At 41.4% G+C, this 19,296-nt stretch overlaps 1 protein-coding gene across 7 annotated transcripts in view; it reads right to left on the minus strand.

The window, feature by feature from the left end:
- LOC137503900 (trace amine-associated receptor 1-like) overlaps positions 1 to 19,296 on the minus strand; it is a 176,518-nt gene that overhangs the window by 123,462 nt on the left and 33,760 nt on the right. For 4 of the 7 annotated variants that reach the window (XR_011019371.1, XM_068231580.1, XM_068231578.1 and 1 more), the window contains exon 2: positions 1,255 to 1,395. The exons of 1 other annotated variant lie outside the window; for it this stretch is intronic. The gene's annotated coding sequence lies outside the window, so the exon portion shown is untranslated. Of the gene's footprint in view, positions 1 to 1,254; positions 1,396 to 8,022; positions 8,103 to 17,997; positions 18,156 to 19,296 lie in introns of all 7 variants that reach the window. 2 more of the 7 variants (XM_068231581.1, XM_068231582.1) reach the window with 2 other exon arrangements.

Raw genomic sequence — 19,296 nt, forward strand, 5'->3', positions numbered from 1 at the left:
TTTTCTGACACCCATGCAGCAGCACACAGAACAGCAAGCGTGCAGATCCACCTCCAACACCGATCGCCTGGAGAAGATGGTCAAGGACTACATGTCAGATGGCGTAGCTGTGTTGAACAATCCATCTGCACCCTTCAACTATTGGGTATCGAAGCTAGACACCTGGCACAAACTGCCAATGTACGCAATAGAGGTGCTGGCTTGCCCGGCAGCCAGCGTTATGTCGGAACGCTGTTTCAGTGCTGCCGGAGGCATCGTCACAGATCGGCGGCGTATCCGCCTCTCCACAGAAAATGCAGACCGTCTGACTCAAATTAAAATGAATCAATCCTGGATTGGAAACGACTACGCAACACTCCCGGACCCCAACCAAGTAACATGAACAATGAACATCTGTGATGGGTTAGCGTTTCCGGTCCCTGTTTATTGAACCTCTCATCTGTATTACATTTATGACTGCATGGCGACAAAATGCAAATTGCTATCCGCACGCTTCTTGTCCTCATGCAAGGCCTGGGTTGTTGTGTCTCAAAGTGTGGCCTTCTCCTCCTGCGCCACCCTCCTCCTGTTCCATCACGTGTGCTGCTGCTGGGTTAGCGTTACCGGTCCCTTTTCCTGGAACCTCTTATATGTATTACATTTATGACTGCATGCCGACAAAAAGCATGTTACCTGTGCAAAGAAAACAGACATTTCCCGCATTTAAAAGACAGTTTTCCCTTTGAAACTTTAAAATCGATTTTCTCAAAAACTATAAGCTCTTTTTGCTAAATTTTTTTTCCTCTTGTACCCACTCCCAAGGTGCATATACCCTGTAAATTTGGGGTATGTAGCATATAAGGCTTTACAAAGCACGAAAGTTCGGGTCCCCATTGACTTCCATTATGTTCGGAGTTCGGCTCGAACACCCGAACATCGCGGCCATGTTCGGCCCGAACCCGAACATCTAGATGTTCGCCCAACACTACACGTGACCCGTTCGGCCAATCACAGCGCTAGCCGAACGTTCGGGTAACGTTCGGCCATGCGCTCTTAGTTCGGCCATATGGCCGAACAGTTTGGCCGAACACCATCAGGTGTTCGGCCGAACTCGAACATCACCCGAACAGGGTGATGTTCTGCAGAACCCGAACAGTGGCGAACACTGTTCGCCCAACACTAGTCTTAGATAGTAAAATTGACGACCAGGTAGATTTACTTTTATCAAAATTAAAACTAATGGAATAATTCTCACTTTAGCGAGTATATACTTACCAAACGCTGACCAGATTGGAGCCTTACGCTCTACACGGAGTCAGTTGGATGTATTTAGTGAAGGGAGAATTATCCTCGGAGGTGATCTTAATATGACTTTTGATCCCGATCCTGACACGTCAAGAGGAGTCTCTGGGATGTCTATGAGAAAAATTAGACCTTTAAAGAAACTTCTATTCAAAATGCAATTAATCGATGTATGGTGAATTTTACATCCTGGAGTGAAAGACTTTACTTTTTTTTCAAATCCACACAAAAGCTATAGACATATAGACATGTTCTTGATTTCACATGCTCTATTCTCTTGGGTAGTCAATTCCACCATCGGGAATCAACTATGGTCTGACCACTCCCCAATATTTCTGGAATTTAAAATTCCAGGGGTGAAAACAGTAACATATAATTGGAGGTTAAAGAGACTCTGAAGCCTCTTAAAAATCCTTTTTTTTATTACACAATCCTGTTTAACACATTAGCCCTACATAAACTGCCGCATCCCCGCGGCTGTAATCTATCCAAATCTCCCCTAACTCCCCCTCAAAATCCACGACTTTCTTGGTTGTAGATTTTGCTGCTGTTGGAGGCAGAGCTATGAGCAGCAGTTCTGCCTCCATGCGCGTCTATCAGCCGCGGATCTTCGCCTCTCCCCCGCCCCTCTCAGCGAAGGAAGACTGAGAGGGGCGGGGGAGAGGTGGCGATCCGGGCTGACAGAGGCGCTGAGAGGCAGAGCTGCAGCTCATAGCTCTGCTTCTCACGAAAGCGCTGCGCGGATTGCTCCCCAGGGAGTTAGGGGGGATTTAGATAGATTACAATGGCGGGGATGCAGCGGTTTAGGTAGGGCTAATGTGTTAAACAGGATTGTGTAATAAAAAAAGGATTTTTAAGAGGCTTCAGATTCTATTTAAATAATTCCTTACTCTCTGATTCAGAATGAAAAAAATCTTATTACGCAAGTATTACAGAATTACATTGATACAAATGTGCCAGGGGATGATGTCACGGCAGTTTCTAAATGGTTTGTACATAAATGTGTAATGAGGGGGACTCTGATCCAGATGGGTGCAAAACGAAAAAAGGAAAAAGTAGCGCATTCGTTCTCTTTTAGAGGATATGGGTACATTAGAACAGGCCCATAAGTCTTCACAAAATCCTGATACCCTGAAAGAGTTGCAAAGCATCAGAGAAAAGCTTAAACACATATTAGAATTATCCAGGTTGAATAATTTAATGAGATACAAGGGTTTGTTATACAAACATGAGAATAAGTGCAGTCGCCTCTTGGCTAGATCTTTAAGACTCAGAAGGGCGTCTACTTTTACTCCATCTATTTTTGACCAGCACAATCACAAAGTACACTCGTCGGAAGACATTGCAAAAGTATTTCACTCTTATTATACTAAGCTATATAATTTGGAAATACAGAAGCCCCCTAGAGAAGCCATTGAAAAATTCATGAAACAACATAAGTTACCAGCCCTATCTAAGGAACAAATTGATTTTCTTAATGAGGACATATCTGAGGATGAATTTTTGATAACCGTGTGTGACTTAAAATCAGGTTAAGTGGCAGGCCCTGACGGGTTCTCTCCTGAATACTTTAAATTATTTAAAGCAAAACTATCATCTTTATTCGTCGCTGCTTTTAACAAAGTAAGTGAGGGGGTCTCATTGCTTGCAGAAGCAAAGTTGGCATGCATCTCTGTTATTGCTAAACCCGGGGAAGGATCCATCCTACAGCTCAATTATAGGCCTATTTCTTTAATTAATGTAGACCTCAAAATGTACTCTAAGATCCTAGCCAACCGGTTGCTTACTGTCATTCCAGACATTATACACCCCGACCAAGTTGGATTTGTGCCTGGCAGGGAACCCAGACAATACTATCAAAACACTGCTCCTTTCGAATTTTGCTCAAATATCGAAAACTCCAAGCCTTCTGTTGTCAATTGACGCAGAGAAAGCCTTTGATAGGCTTTCCTGGCAGTTTTTGAGAAAAGCACTGTCTCAGCTGGGTTTCCTGCCAGGCTCAAAATTCTTTGAAATGATACTTGAACTCTAGCCCAACTTAAAATTAATGGTATTCTATCTGAACCTATATGTATTCGTAATGGAACCCGTCAGGGCTGCCCGCTATCACCTTTGCTATATATTATCTCTATGGAGTATTTAGCCTGTGCCCTTAGAGACAATGTAGATATTCATGGTATAGAGGTTGGAAAACATCATTATAAACTTTCATTATTCGCTGACGATTTATTACTATATATTACTGAACCCATTATATCCCTACCAAATATTCTTGCAGTTCTGGAATCATTTAGCAGATTGAGTAACTTTAAAATCAATACTTCTAAGAGTAAAGTACTCAATCTTTCGCTTCCGGTGAAAATGTCTAAAAAACTTTACAAAACGGAACGGAATAAAATTACATACCTGGGCCTGAAAATTACTAAAAATCCCTTTCAATTGTTTAAAGAAAACTTCTTGACACTATTAACTAGATTCGAAGAGGACCTGGCCAGATGGGAAGGTTTGCTTTACTCTTGGACAGGTCGTATAAACATTATCAAAAGGAATTTGATGCCGAGATTACTTTATCCCCTTCAGACACTTCCTATACATATCCCATCCTCCTTTTTCAAGAAGATTAATTCATTATGGTTCAAATTTATTTGGTAAGGTGGTAGACTTAGGCTACCCAGGGACACGCTTTTTAAGCTTAAGAATTTAGGGGGCCTGGCTTTACCGAATCCTAGGTTATATCAACTAGCTGTACATTTGACCAGGATTAGAGACTGGTATGCGGGGGGAAAGATAGTGGGTTTGTATAGAAGATGATATGCTCAGGAAAGGATTAAGATCATTGCTATGGATTCCTCGCGTTGCTAGAAAACAGTTTTGCAAAACAATGCCCCTATATCTCTAGTACAACTTTACAGCTGTGGGATCATCTATTACGCCAACACAGAGTATCATCTTACTATGGGCCCATGATGCCAGTTTGGAATAATGTCTTGATTACACCAGGTTTTAACTCTTCTTTCACAATCAGGTAAGCCTATGGAGATGAATTAAAACAAATTTTCACGTTGCCACCAGATTGAAAATCACTATCCATTTACTATGTGATGCTTATCGAAATTGTATATGATTCTAAACCATCTTATGTGCTTAAGTGGCAGAAGGAATTAGAGATTGAGTTTTCGGAGGAAAATTGGGACAAAGCCTTTCTCTTTACTAATAAGTCCTCTATTTCAGGTAGAGGTAAGGAAAACGCTTTTAAACTTATTTCACGATGGTATAGAACTCCCGCAATACTGCATAAAATTAATCCTGAAATCTCTTCGCTTTGTTGGCATTGTGAGAAAGGAGAAGGTTCATTGGTACATATATGGTATGCTTGTCCTTTGATCCAACCCTTTTGGACAAAAAATTGTCAGATAACCTTAGACTGTTTGGGCTTCCAGTTGGAAAATACGTCTGTATGTCTATTATTATTAATGCTACCCATGCCAATCAGGAAGTTTAAGAAGTCCTTACTTAAACATGTCCTGACTGCAGCACGATTAGTTATTCCCAAATTATGGAAGTCCAAAAATCCTCCTACAATTAAAGACTGGTTAAGGAAATGGATCACATAGAGCACGTGGAACACCTTGTTCAAGAATCCCATGCAAGGCCATTATCTCATGCAAATTCTTGGTTAATGTGGCATATTTATCAGGAATCAGAAGAAGGTAAAAATATGCTGGTTGTATATTTGCTTATTGTCTATATAAAAACTTTTTTGAAATCAAAAAGTATGTATAGTGCGCGGACTGCAGTTGGCTCCGCAGCCTGAGCTATACCAGCCCACATGGTCCATGATATGGGGGTGTTTTGGAATAGAGGGGTGGCAAAGTCTCCCCCTCTCCCCCAATGCCCTTATCTATACAGTGGACAAGGGGCTCATCCCCACCTCTGCCCAGGAGGAGAGTGGGGGGTTATGGTGGTATCTGGGGGTCCCCTTTTACAAGCAGTACTTTTTTTTCATGAACCCCTGATTAAGTAGGTGCATACCAGAGGGTAATGCATGGTACTACAGAATGCTGTAGTAGCTGATTGGTTTCAGAGTGCCTGTCACTCTGTACAGATCACTGACCCAGTAAAACAGCCGCAAATCCTATTTCCTCCTCAATGTTAAACAGTTGATGTCACAAACTGAGGAACCAACCTTTGGCCTATGTCATAGCATACAAAAATCCTGTGTGATAACCCTGAGATGTCAGTTTTTAATTTACCAGGCTATTACACCTTCTTCCAGTCTTCAGTAGTCCATTGAGAGTGTTTCATTGCCCAGGCAAGCACCTTTCTTTATTCTGAATTTTTAGCAATGGCTTTCTTGCTACATCTTGACCTTTCAAATTGCATCTCTTTGTTTTACAATTGATATACAGATTTGCTCACTACTATTATTATAACGTGCTCGATGAAGTGGTCCTTTGCGCCACCTATTACTCAAACTGTTGACTCTGAGAAATATGTTTTCTGATGCTGTTGTAGCTTTGGTTTTTCCAGACCTCTTCATGTCCATGGTCCCTTCCCCCTCCCCCTAGTTTCTGAGTGCCTGTTGATGGTGAAGGAGACTGTACTCATTGATTCCTTGACTTCCGTCACAAGCTCTCTGTAGAAGAGACCTGCACTTTTATGCTCACGAGGATATGGAATGAAGGCTGGACACGTGTAGAAATTACTTTCTAGGTTTGGTTAACCTCCATTTCTGCATAACAGCTGTAAGTTGCTGTCCCAGTTCTTTCTTATTACTTGCAAAAGACTACTTTGAAAAATTCTGAAAATGTACATTACTTTCAAGCTTTAGGAAACTTTACCTTTCTTTCTTACCTCTAACAGTTCATCACTTACCATTGTACCATTTCAAGTTACTATTAACTGCTTGAATCTCAATAAAAATGGTATATAGAAGACAACAGATGTTGAGACTGGGAACGGTTATTGTTTTATTAAAGAACAGATATGCTACTTTTGAATTTGATGTCATAACCTTCTAAACAGCTGTCACCCCAAATATCATGGAATTAGAGTGGATCCTAGATAAACTTTTACTCCTTGCATAATTGTGTTCCTTTTTATATAGTTAAAGGGCATTCCTCAAGACAAATACTTTTTTTTTTTGTTTTAATACTCTAATTCCCTATAAACTAAACAAGCCTCGCCCACAGCTTTTCCAGAGTGCACTCTCAGCCTTAGTAGCAAGGGCTTATGGGAGCTCAGTCTGGGCAGGAGGAAGAGGAGGTTACTAGCCAGAGATTTCAGAGGCAGAGGGGAGGAGGGAGTAGGAGAGGGAAGTGAAGTTTTCCCAGGCTGAGGGCTGGAGATACAGATCAGCTTGTGTAATGTGACAAACAGAACATGGCCGCTCTCATTGTATCACAGGAATAAATAATCATAAACTGTTGAAACTGTAAACTATCTAAACTTTAGATAAGATATATAGACAAGTTACTTGTTATAGTTAGTTTTTCATCTTGGATCCGCTTTAAAGCTCTAGTATCCAGAGATCTCATAAAAATGAAATTAGATTGTTTTTATGTTAAAACATAACAGTCAGTATTCTCTATGAAATGCTGCTGGTAAGGATCAGACATGATCATACGATAAAAAGAAACTGAAAAACAAAAACTCCACTAGTGGATACTTCAGTCCAAGCTGCCATTAGCTACAGATGACCTTATCTGTATCTAGTACACCACAGTTACCCCTCTGTTTGCATCACCGTGAACTTCCTTTTAGAGAACAAAGTAAATATCAGGCTGACTATTCTACTACATGAAATGGAAGATAAAAGCTTGTTACTGTGAAAAGAAATGTGCTATTGTTTCAACCACCTTTGCATGGAACAGAACAGATGTTATATTTTCCACAGATCATGAGCTTATTCTGTAGTTGACTGATAATCACTATCAGTCATTAGATTGTGCTCACAAAGGGATTTCTAAAAGGGATTTCTAATGTTGTATCTGCTCCTCAGTTTACCTCCGGCTTAGCTACTCTATTCTCCTTGCTGCAAATATCAGTCTTTATCCATTGAAGTAAAGTTATTTTCTTGAGAAAAATACAAGCAATGCTAAAGAAAATAAAACAAACAAGTTAGAAGTCCTCCTCTATCATCCTATGCTTTGGCTAATTTTTTATAAAATGCAGGTAATATATCCAAGCCAGCATAGTCTTAGCATATGTAGAACACATGTACTTATGAACATGGACTAGGTTTATGTTAGGAATTTATTCATGAAGTAGGAAACGCCAGAGAAATGTGTTGCCTGGCCTTATTGTGTGCAATTAAACTCTTGAAATACTTGAGAGTTGAATTGGCTGCGTTGTCATCTATATGAGATGTAAGCCAACTATACCTCACCTTTTTAAACGGCTTGTAATTATTTTATAAATCTTTGTGCGCCTCCATCCACAATTTGTTACTTATCAAACCTATTTTGGGAAATTGTGTTTTTAGAGTAGCTCTTATCCGTAGTATCTACTTCACTACTGGGAGTGCGACCTTCATGAATCCTCATAAGCCCAAATGGGTGGGCAGAATTCCTCCGTATGCCTTATTGGTGACCCATTATTCACATTTTATTCTGGTGTTTTAATGTATTGCACTATTGGCTCCAGGTGTTTGTCTCTTATGTTTTTTTTCGGTCCAGGAATTGCCTTTGCACTCCCCTCTCAACTTTTACAGATCAATTTCAAGGGGTATCTATTTCATACCATCGTCCAAAGAGAGTTGCACTTAGCAGTGGATGAGAGGAATTTTCTGCTTTACTGATGAGCCAGCCATCATTTATCACCTGAACGAACACAATAACATTAATTACAATTTAAAAAAAAACAACACAAAAACTATTGGAGGAAAAAAACTTTTATAATCACTTTTCCCTTATAATAAAATCATTTTTTTTCCACATGTTTCTGTATTGTACTGTACGTTATTTTATCAAGATTATTGAGGCAAGAGAGAAATGTTTATGAAAAATATAGCAATTTATTTCTCTCTGATTCAGTTTATCTGTGTTTATGAGTGTCCATAGCACCCTTGATTTGCAGGGCAGGGTCACTGGTTTGAATCCTGGCCAGGGCACTATCTGCAGGATTAACTATCAAGGAGTTTATACAATATGTTCTCCCCATGTGTGGGGTTCCTCCATGCTCTCCGGTTCCCTCCCACATCCCAAAAACATGCAGATAACTTAACTAGCTTATCCCTAAATTATCCCTAGACTACAATGGACATATGATTATGGTAGGGATTAGATTGTGAGCTCCTCTAAAGGGACAGTTAGTAACATGAATATGTACTCTGTCAGTGTTATATAAATACTAAATAATCATATTCAACAATAATGCATGGACTGTAAAGGTGGCCACACACGATACAATCAAATGATCCAATCTTACAGCAATTCCATAAAAATGATTGGTTGTACAGAAAAATTGAAACCTTTTTCTTTTTTTTCATTCATTCAAGAAATCTGATCAAATTTCCCATTTATTTCAATATAAGTTGATCGGAAGTGGTGGGTTTTTCTGATCAATTTTTATGAAAATTGAATTGTGTAGGGTACATTGAAAAAATTGCTTGCGTCTACACATTAAGCAATAGACATTGGACTGATTTCTCAATCAATCAGAAAAATTGATTGTAATTCTTGAATTGAAAAGGAAATAAAACAATTGTAGGTGTGTGGCCACCTTAAAAGAAAGGAGTGTAGCCACCCCTTACTAAAATCCCCTAGATAACATAGGAATTTTAGTTTATTTGTTTAAATCTTCATATTGGCTTCAAAACATCTAAAAAGGGGGGAAACAGAGTGTAGTTTCCCTACAGGTTCCAAGCAAATCCTTATCCAGGTCCTGATGCAAATAAATAAATAAATAAATAAAATAATATGGAAGGGTAGAGCTGTGTAAATTTTTGCATGTGATAGGTGTGCACTTTGTGAATCACTTTAAAATGAATGTGTACATTTATTTATTTATTGTATTTATAAAGCGTCAACATATTACGCAGTTGAATAAAGGTAACAGTGGCTAAATGAATAATCAAAGTCCTACTGCACTCTCCAGACACAAAACTTTCACATCCTCCCTGCTACTATACAGCTGCAGTGGGACAGTGGAAACCCTGACCACATTATACAGAGATGTCAAACTCAATCCCATAGGGGACCAAATTGTAAAACACAGTCTAAGCTGTGGGTGAAATGGTTTATTAAGATTTAATAAGGGGCAGCTTGAAATGTCAGGTGCAGGACCTGAATGTGGCCAGTGCACTGGTGTGCTCCTCGGGATGAGAAAGCATTGTGCTATCATCAACAGTAAAAGTAAGAGATGGAAAGCACCAACCTGTGCTATCCACTCCATTACCGGAATGTGCTCACTAAAAAAACTGGAAGTTATATTTCTGTTGTAGAATACCCAGGCAGGTGGGTGATAGGGGTGTCAGGCAGCTCCAAATATCTAACAGTTCACATAAAAAGAATACTTGCTCACAGCTTTTGACGGTATGGATGGGAAGGGCAAAGACACTCTGCTTGTAAATGCCGGCCAACTGTAGACCTGTGACATATCCGCATATGACAATCACAACATGAGATGGGGTGTGCATGCGCACAAGGCACAAAATGCATGTACATACATTGGCTATGGACATGTTGTAAACTCCAGTATGCTGTACGCATTTACAGTATATAGCACTGGTTGATGCCCTTAAATTCCTTCCTTCTTTTATTGCTTGCAGTCATGAAGCTAATTGTCAAAAAATGTCTACTGGGGGGGCGGAGTCTGCCATGAACGGGTGAGGACGTGCCTGAGCTGAGCTACCCGCCCTACAACGCTTTAACCCCTCTAAAATAGAGAGTTTCCTCGGCGAAAACCTACCATATTATGGCTACTAACTCCAGGAAAAAGAATACACAATCGGGAGACCAGAAAAAAAGACTCCAAGACACAGCAAATGGTCACAAAGTTTCTCAGATCCTCGGAGCAAGCACAACTTAAGATGGCCGACGCTGCTGTTAATGCTACGGGTGAGAAGGCCGCTGAAACTGCGCAACAAGAAGCCACAACCAGATCTCTGAATGAGATAAGGGACTACCTCCATAGCTTGCCGACAAAAAGTGATTTTTCTGACCTTTAGCTGATAAAATAACTATAGCAACGACAGCCGAGCTACAAGTCCTGAGATCTGATGTCACAGCGCATGAGGACAGGCTGGGAGTCCTAGAAACGGACATGGCAACTATCCGAGCTGACCTAGCAAAACTACAGGCAGCACACTCAAAACAACAGAAATTGAATACTCATCTGCGGACAGGCCTGGAAGACCTGCAAAACCGGAGCAGGCGAAATAACATCCGCCTCCGGGGATTACCTGAATCAGTGACGATGCAACAGCTTCTCCCTACAGTCACCGCCATTTTCAACGGCTTACTCGGCAACCCAGCAGGCGAGGAAATACAGATTGATAGGATCCATCGCTCTTTGAAAGCTATGCCGAAGGAGGGCGAACTCCCACGAGATATCATCTGCAGGCTCCATTATTTTGGGGTGAAGGAATGCATCATGAAAGCGGCAAGGAACAGAGTGGAGATCCATCATGAAGGCCATGTTCTTACCTTTTTCCAGGATCTGGCACCAAGCACGCTCGCGCAACGGAGAGCTTTACAACCGCTTCTGAAACTTCTCCACGAAAATGAGGCAACCTATCACTGGAGGTTTCCCTTCCAAGTCGCCATTAAGAGAGGAGAGCAGAACTTCACTCTAAGAGACCCATCTGAATTACCAGAACTGTTTAAAGCTCTAGATCTCCCAGAGATCGAAGTCCCCGATTGGATTCCGGAGCAACATGCCTTAGGCCTCCCACAACGGCAAAAAAGGCAACGACAAAATCGTAGGCAACCGCACGAGGAAGCATAAACATGGCTGCTCATTCAATCGTCCCGCCCTTTGAGACCAGATAAGTTACTTTTTATTATAACGTTTTAGTTATACGCAGTCCTCCCTTCTCATGAGCCTGATATAGTGATGGCTGCACGTACTACCATGAGATCCGCACTCTAGCATGCAGTAACCCCCACACACTTAAGCTAGCCCCCTGGAAATATGAGGCCTAGTTGACCATGTAATCGGCTTATGACAAGAGACCTCTTCACAGAAGCTCGGAAGACTTGTTGATATATAAAGGGCCTTCACCAAATCTAGATAAGCATTATTTGCACTGTCGCTGGTTGGGGGGCCATAGTATAGGTGGGGCGGGTTAGGGTTTACCTGCTTTTGGTGTACTACACCTGGGCTAAATATCCAGGGCCTGCATGAAGAAAAGGGGTTATACTTGACATACGCCTGAGAAGAAGGAAGAACACCACGTACTTGTATTTCATGATAGCTTCTAATTTATCGTGTCTACTGTTTATATGACCCTTGTCTACCTTAGTGACATTAAGAGCGTTGCTAAAATATGTGATACACTGTCGACCGTACATTGCCAGCACAATACCTCTAAGCTGTTGCTACACTTTAGCGGCCAGGAATAAATTGCACATATGTGATAATATCTGTAACGACTGCATGCATCGGCCGTTTAGACATACATATATATATATATATATATATATATATATATATATATATATATATATATATATATATATATATATATATATATATATATATATATATATATATATATATATATAAGCCAAGGGATGAGCAGCACAGACCGAATTTTATGCAATACTATGCAAAGCATGCACGCAGCACTGGAGAACCCCAATCTCCATAAGAAATATATAAATACAGAGGGTGCTGCAGCACACAATAGGAAAATAGTGACAGGGGCTCTTGGTTACGCTTTAACGCGTTTAAGCTCACCAACTGCGCCAAAGTGTCCCCGATCTGGTGAGTCCTACTCTAACCAGGCAAAAATGCTAGTTTTTATCAGCGTTCTAGTGGGAACCATGCCAAAAGCCCAGGGGTCAGCTAAATGGGAGAAATGAAATTAAAAACACCTCACCTTCTACTAGCTACTAACTGAACTATGAGCACCGCTCATTTATATGCTTAACTGTGCTAGAGATGGGCGTTAAAGCGTAACCAAGAGCCCCTGTCACTATTTTCCTGTTGTGTGCTGCAGCACCCTCTGTATTTATATATTTCTTATGGAGATTGGGGTTCTCCAGTGCTGCGTGCATGCTTTGCATAGTATTGCATAAAATTCGGTTTGTGCTGCTCATCCCTTGGCTTATATTATTTTCCCCTGTGAGCGTGCATAACCACGCCCATCTCTAGCACAGTTAAGCATATAAATGAGCGGTGCTCATAGTTCAGTTAGTAGCTAGTAGAAGGTGAGGTGTTTTTAATTTCATTTCTCCCATTTAGCTGACCCCTGGGCTTTTGGCATGGTTCCCACTAGAATGCTGATAAAAACTAGCATTTTTGCCTGGTTAGAGTAGGACTCACCAGATCGGGGACACTTTGGCGCAGTTGGTGAGCTTAAACGCGTTAAAGCGTAACCAAGAGCCCCTGTCACTACTTTCCTGTTGTGTGCTGCAGCACCCTCTGTATGTATATATGTATATATGTATATATATATATATATATATATATATATATATATATATATATATATATATATATATATATATATATATGAGAACGCTCCATGATTCATAGGGGGACCCAACCACACTTCAATCTGTAGCTATTTGGGAAATCCATAATGACCCGATACTTGGTAGGATAAAGGTTAATCTCCCAAAATGTTATAAAACTATTCATCATAGGGACCTATAGCCAAGAAAGCTAGAATATCTCAACCTACACACATGATTTCCTCTCCCCTGCTCTAAAGGCAGCCGATGCATGCAGTATAGATAGCGGGGGTAATGATGGACTGCAGGGGAGGTATATTAGGGCGTATGCCTGCAGTAATGCCTGGTTGTTCTTTTCTGACCACTTTTCACAAGGTATGGCTGATGACTAAAAGGATATACGTACATCTACAGACCAGAGAAGTTAAGAAGGGAGGAGGAGAGGAAGGGAATCATTTAAAAGCCCATAATGCATATCCTGTTATGATGACTTGTTCTAAAACCAATTATATACAATTGCATCGGGGACCTGACGGCGGGATGGATTGAGAGGGGGAGTAATATATAAATACATTAGCATTATCGTAGGGCGGGGGGTGGGTTTGGGACCTTCCCAGTATGGTCACTCATCTCCCACATAGGTCAGTCCTTGTGACTATGAATATAAGTGATATATTATATTTGAGTCTCACAATACAGCTTACGCTGTATGTAATCTTACGAAAGATGCTTCTTATTTTAATGTTGGTTCAGTTTACTTCCTGTTTGTGTTCAAGGTCCATGGGAGTCCCAAATGCCTATGCTAATTCATGGTCTCCGAAATGGCACAATTAAAAGTGCTATCCATGAACACCAAAGGGTTAAACTTACCTGAAAAACGTACAGCTTTGTTGAATGATATCTGGAAACAAAGAGCTACCGTAATCCTCCTACAGGAGACACATTTTAGGGGAAACGATACCCCGCGCATAACAAATAAACGATTTCCACATGAGCAATTCCCCGGATTCTAAAACAAAGGGAGTTGCGATTCTCTTGAGCAATAAATTTACCCATGGAGAATATTGAGGTACTGAGGGACGACCAGGGCAGATTCGTCATGATTAAGGGCCTTATTCAGGAGCGCAAATACACGATAAGCTCTGTCTATGCTCCTAATTTAGAAGAAACATCCTTCCTATTACGTTTTTTGGAAGCCCTTGATACTTTCGCGGAAGGGAACAACATTATAGGTGGGGACCTTAATGTCACATTGAACCCAGAGCTTGACACATCTCACAATAAATCCTACCTTTCTTTCTCCAGAAACAATAAGATTAAAAAAGCACTCCAAGAGAGACAGTTGGTTGACGTCTGGAGGTTGCTTCATCCAACCACTAAGGATTACACATTCTATTCCACAGTACACAATTCGTACTCTAGAATAGATGTCATATTAATCTCACATAATCTTTTATCGGAAACCCTAACAGCTTAAATTGGTATCATATCCTACTCAGACCACGCCCCGGTCACACTGGATCTTAACTGTAAACACACAAAAAAAATGCCATTTAACTGGCGACTCAACTCATCCTTACTAATTAAGAAAGAAACTGCAAGTAAGATAGAGGCGGAGATTGAGGAGTATTTTCAAGTAAATGCCACGGAAGATACTTCGGCCGCTACTGTGTGGGAAGCACATAAGTGTGTCCTCAGGGGCTTCCTCATCCAACTGAGGTCCAGATTAAAAAAAGAGAGAGAGAGAAAGATCTTGCACAACTGGTACAGGAAGTTCAAACTCTAGAAAGAAGTCATAAACACCTTAGAGACCCACAGGTTTTAGAAAAGCTGCAGAAAGTGAGAGAGGGGATTAAAAAAATGATGAAGGATAAAACGCTAAGAGCTGCCTTCAGATGCCAATCGGCATTTTATTTGGCTGGTAATAAACCTGGTAAATTATTAGCACGAGCCCTAAAGCAACAGCAACAGAGGAATTATATTCCTCATGTAATTGATTCACACAATCAAAAACACGCTCGTAGCGAATCAATAGCTAATACCTTCAAGCAGTTCCACTCTAAACTATATAACTTACTTCCACCACAGGAAAGGGATCGCGGACTGAAACTCGGGGAGGTCATGAGAAATTATATTAAAGATACGGGAATGCCCCAACTGCAACCTGAAATGATTCAGGCTATGGAGGAGGATGATATCTCCCCATTGGAGATCGCTCAGGTAATCGCTCAAATCAAAACAGGAAAGGCTCCAGGGCCAGATGGCCTACCAATTGAATACTATAAACGATTTAAGAATGTTTTGACCCCACAAATGTGTACTGCTTTCAATAACATTCGAGATGAGGACAAGCGGGAAGCTTTTCCTGCCCAGACACTTGAGTCCCATATTTCAGTCATCCATAAAACAGGAAAGGACCCGGCTGCATGTGCCAGCTACAGGCCTATATCCTTATTAAACCTAGATTTGAAAATCTTCTCCAAAATCTTAGCTAACAGACTCTCAGAATGGATGGGTCACTTAGTAAACTGGGATCAAGCAGGGTTTATCCCTAGGAGAGAGGGCAGAGATAACACTATAAAAACTATGAAACTCGTCCAGTGTGCCCGGTCGAGGGGTATCCCTCTGATGTTATTATCCACCGATGCTGAAAAAGCATTTGACCGGGTAGACTGGACGTGGATGTTTGAGGTGTTGGGACACATAGGCTTTGGGGGGAAAATGATGAGTGGCGTAAACGCCCTCTACTCGGGACCATCTGCACGAGTTAGAGTTAATGAGATCCTATCAGATACACTGCAGATAACTAACGGGATGCGACAGGGGTGCCCCTTCTCACCGCTTATATTTGCTTTGGCCCTGGAGCCCTTCTTATGCAAAATTCGGAACAATATAGATATTTCAGGTGTGGTATTAGCGGGACAAAATCACAAGATTGCAGCATATGCAGATGACCTACTATTCTATATTACTAACCCTATAATCACTCTGCCAAATCTGCTAGCAGAATTTAAAACGTTTAGTGAATTGTCCCTCTTTAAAATTAATTTAGACAAATGCAAGGCACTGAATGTTTCTCTATCAGAGGAATCCCAAACAGCACTGAGCTCCAATTTCCCCTTTAAATGGAATAAAACTCATATCACGTATCTAGGCACAAAGATAACCCCAAGGATAGAGGATATATTTCATACAAATTTCCCCCCCCCCCTGCTGGACACACTTGTGGCGGATTTGAAACGCTGGGACCGAACCCAGTTCTCTTGGATGGGTAGAATAGCAATACTAAAAATGAATGTAATGCCTAGATTATTATATCTATTTCAAACCCTACCTACTGCTATTCCTACTGCCTTCCTGAGAAAAACACAAAAGATATTCAATAACTACGTCTGGAGGGGCAAGCCACCCAGAATACGTAGAAGTGTTTTATGCAGACCTAAACACTCTGGAGGGTTGGCAATACCAGACATACAGAAATATTATCAAGCAGCAGTCTTGACTAAATTGATCGACTGGCATAAACAAACTCATAATAAACAATGGGTAGGAATAGAGCAGGCACTTACTTCCTATCCTCTGACGAATCTGCCCTGGGCGTCCCAAAACGTGAAACCCCATTGGTCGTCCTCAGGGCTAGTACTTACTACCCTGCGTGTGCTCTCTAAAGTACGAGAACTGCCGAACTTCTCACCATGGCCCTCTCCAATGATCCCCATCTTGGGCAACCCGGAATTTCCACTGGGCTGTCCGAACAACTCCTTCAGAGTGTGGAGACTTACCGTCCCATTGAGAGCTAAAGATTTTTGTTCGGAGACGGAGTGGCTTACTCTAGAAACCCTGAGAACTAATCTAGGTGAATCCAGACTAGACTGGTGGGGATATATGCAATGTAGACACTTACTACACTCATTGGGTATATGTCCCTCAAAAATACGTAATCTGTCTGAGCTTGAACGGGTGTGCCAATCCACTGAGCCCTTGGAGAAAACTCTATCCACAATGTATGCCATGCTTACATCCTATGAAGTAGATGATCTGCCTTGTTTTAAGACATGGGAAAAAGAGCTGAATACTACATTTACCACTGCCCAGAAAACCAAAATGTGCATTTATGCCCATAAAACGACATCGGCCTCACGCATTCAGGAAACCAATGATAAAATATTGGCCAGATGGTACTATACACCAGCGAGGCTAGCAAAAATCTATCCAGAAAGAAACCCCTTTTGCTGGAGATGTGAGGCAGACACGGGTTCCCTACTCCATGTTTTGTGGAATTGCCCGCTTTTAGCAGAATTGTGGAATACAGTGGAAACATGGATTGGGGAGATGACGAACAGACCCATGACATTTGACCCCCAGACATACTTACTCAACCTGAATAGCTGGAGTATGAGGGCCTATAAGGGCTCAGTGGTGCGGCACATACTGAATGCTACAAAAACAGTCATAGTAAGAAAATGGGGTACCACAGTACCCCCCACACTCAAAGAATTAATCAAAGAATTAGATACAATTTATGACCTAGAGCGGACAGTCTACTCTCTACAGGACCGTGAGGAGAAGTTCTCTATGGAATATATGGCTAGTGTATCGTTACAAATTTATACGACAATATATCTAAGTTATTGGGGAGAACTCTTGAGATACCCTTGGTGTTAGATGATATATAATAATCGGGACTAATGAACATCTCTAATTGAGACTATGCTGGGAACCATGGACCTAGTTACTTTGTTAATTTGTTATTCTGTCTACTTTTATATGGAAGCAAAGCTTAGAGCTACTCCGGATAAAAATAATGAGCGGATGGTTTACATATGGACTGGGAGCAATCATACGAAGGTAGTTAACTAGCTAATGCCTTTATACCTAACACCTAATAACTACGTTAGGGACCTGGCTGGCTATGCTTGTTCCCAGACCATGATGTTCTAAAATTATAAGGGAACTGCAATGGATGTAACATTGTGGTTGTACTATAGATATAAGCTCTTCTGTTGTAAACTAATGTCATTGCATTCCTTTTGTATGCCTTTACTGATGCTCCAATAAAAGTATTTGAAAAAAAAAATGTCTACTGAACACTTACTTGAAACATGTCAGGAGCCAAATTAATGATGGTCAGCAAAACTTCTGGGAAATAAAAGAAGTGGAGAAATTGGCACTGAGTGAAAATGATTCAAATCTAGTTGATGCTGTTTCTACAGACTTTCCATTCTTTCCGTAAATTTTTATCAATGTGCACACCTAAAAAAGAAAGATATAACTATTTTCTTCAAAACACTTCATAACTGTGTCAATATTAAAGATCTTAACATGTGAGACTAGAAATAATATTGCACCTAGACAAACATATCTGTACTGGCCACTGTTGAGAACTTAAAAAAAACCCTGAGATGGGGGAAGGAGAGAAAATGTATACCTACCTGGGGCTTCCTCCAGCCCCCTCCAGGCTGATCGCTCTCTTGCTGTCCTCTGCTGCCTCTTCGATCTTTCACAACCAGCCCTGGTAAGTCCTGTGGTCTGGAGCACACTGCACATGCGTGGCATTGCCGGGAGCATCACAGGGGACCACACAGCCTGTTGGCGCCGGTGCCAACTGGCCAAGACTGGATAACTTACCAGGGCCAATTGCAGAAGATCTAGGAGGAGACAGAGAAAGGCAAAGGAGCAATCAGCCTGGAGGGGGCTGGAGGAAGCCCCAGGTATGTATACATTTTCTCTCCTTTCACATCTCAGGTACACTTTAACAACTGTCACTTGTGAACACAGAATCAAACCGATATCTGCAAACCAACAACATTTCCAAATTACTGCAAATAGAGATAGCATGAATTCCCACTCAAGAAAGTAAACATTTACTCTCAGATTGTAGGGACAGATGTGTTGGGGAGTGGAATGTAACCAAATTCAGCAGCAAGTCTCCCAGTTAAAGTGAACCTGAAGTGAGGAAACACACTTTAGGTTAGATACTTATCTATGTAGAGGGAAGGCTCTGGACACCATTAAACTTTTCCAGTCCTTGGACCATTTTGTAATTCCTGCACTGTCCCCCGTTGAAGTTATTTGACCTGTTGTTTGACCCCTGATGGGCCTCTTGCGATATTAGTCCCCCAATGGGTCTCTTGCTGTGTTTGTCCTCCGATGGGTTTCTTCCCGTTGTAGTCCCCAGATGATCATCTTGCCACTGTAGTCCCCAGATGGGTCTCTTGCCGTTGTAGTCTCCCGATAAGCCTCTTGCCGTTGTAGTCCCCAGATGGTCATCTTGCCGTTGTAGTCCCCCGATGGTCATCTTGCTGTTGTAGTCCACTGATGGGCCTCTCGCCATGTTAACCTTCCTGGCGGTAACCCCGCTATCCGCCACGCGGCCCCCCCCCAGACCCCGTGC

Source organism: Hyperolius riggenbachi, chromosome 4, assembly GCF_040937935.1.
Source record: "Hyperolius riggenbachi isolate aHypRig1 chromosome 4, aHypRig1.pri, whole genome shotgun sequence".
In the NCBI taxonomy this organism is placed as follows: Eukaryota; Metazoa; Chordata; class Amphibia; order Anura; family Hyperoliidae; genus Hyperolius; species Hyperolius riggenbachi.